We start from the raw sequence: 1,719 nt of genomic DNA, 5'->3' as shown, positions 1-1,719 counted from the left end.
GTGGGGAGAGCCTCCAGGAGCGGTCGTCCTCCAATCCCAACAAGGAGCTGAAAAGCGCAGGGCATTGTGGGGATTGTAGTTCTTAGACTCAGGCCAGCATTGGTCCTAAATTGTCCTGAAGGGTTTCCTGAAACGTGAGAGCTGGAAGGGCTAAGAGATCAACAGATCTATCCTTGATGAGGAAAATAAGACCTATAGACAGGAAGGAATTGCCTAGGGTCACACAAGGGGTTAATGACAGTCAGGATCGGTTCCCATGTTTTGGTCCAATGCACTTTGATTATTATCCACGTATTCTACAAATTCGGAAGTCTGTTTGGGCATCAGAAGTACCTTAGGGACCTTTGTGTCTGTGGCGGGGTGGGGTCGGGGGCAAGGGGCTTCCCAGGTGGTGCTAATGGTAAAGAACCTACCTTCTCTTTACCACATTTACCTCATACCAAATTTACCACATTTGCAGGAGATGTAAGAGACGCAGGTTCAATCCCTGGGTCAGGAAGATCCCTTGGAGAAGGGCCTGGCAACCCATTCCAGTATTCTTCCCTGGAGAATTCCATGGGCAGAGGAGCCTGGCGGGCTACAGTCCATAGAGTGACACACGACTGAAGCGACTTAGCAAGCATGCACTCACGTCTGTGGTAAAAGTCACATAATATTTTGTCGTCGTTTAGTTGCTAAGTCGTGTCTGACTTTTGCAACTCCATAGACTGTAAACTGCCTGGTCCTCTGTCCATGGAAGTCCCCAGGCAAGAATACTGGAGAGAGTTGCCATTTTCTTCTCCAGGGGATCTCTCCAACTCAGGGAACAAACTTGCTCCTCCTGCATTGCAGGTTGATTCTTTACTGCTGAGACACCAGGGAAGCCCACATAATATAAAACATACTATTTTAACCATGCTTAACTGTACGCTTCACATTGTTGTGTAGGGGACTTTTTAAAATGCAGATTGTTGAGTCTCACTGAAAACTAGGCAAATCAGAGTCTCTGAGAGGTGGGACTCAGGAATCTGTATTCCTTTCAATATCCTAGGGCTTTGTTACTACTCTCAGTATAATCCGCGAACAAGCAGCATCGGCAAACTCCAGAGCCTGTTAGAAATTCATAGTCTTGGTTTCAGCCTAGACCTGAATCAGAACCTGCATTTAAACAGGATCTGCAGGTGATACGGACTTCCCTGGTGGCTTAGCAGTAAAGAACCCTCCTGCCAATGCAGGAGACACGGGTTTGATCCCTGGGTCAGGAAGATCCCCAGGAGAAGGAAATGGGAACCCATTCCAGTATTCTTGCCTGGGAAATCCCATGGACAGAGAAGCCTGGTGGCTACAGTCCATGGGGTTGCAAATAGTTGTACTTGACTTAGCGAGTCAACAACAACAACAACAATAGGCTATTACAGAGTATTGAGTCGAGTTCCCCGCGCTCTCCAGCAGGTTCTTATTAGTTATCTGTTTTATATGTAGTGTGTAAATGTCAGTCTCAACCTCCCAATTTATCCCTCCCCTTTCCCCCTTCGCCCCGGGGAACCATAAGTTTGTTTTCTACATCCATGACTCTATTTCTGTTTTGTAAATAAGTTGAGGGGATTTTTAAAACTGCATCATCTTCCATCTCCCAGACTTCCCTTATCTCTATCTCATTTTCCACACACAGTCCTTACTTTCCAGAGTTGAGATGCTCATATGCTGAGGCTATAACTCCCAGGACAGCCTTAGCACCTA

The sequence above is a fragment of the Cervus elaphus genome, chromosome 5 (assembly GCF_910594005.1).
Source record: "Cervus elaphus chromosome 5, mCerEla1.1, whole genome shotgun sequence".
NCBI classification, from domain to species: domain Eukaryota; kingdom Metazoa; phylum Chordata; class Mammalia; order Artiodactyla; family Cervidae; genus Cervus; species Cervus elaphus.
The sequence above is the reverse complement of the archived record's forward strand: the minus strand, read 5'-3'. Positions refer to the sequence as shown.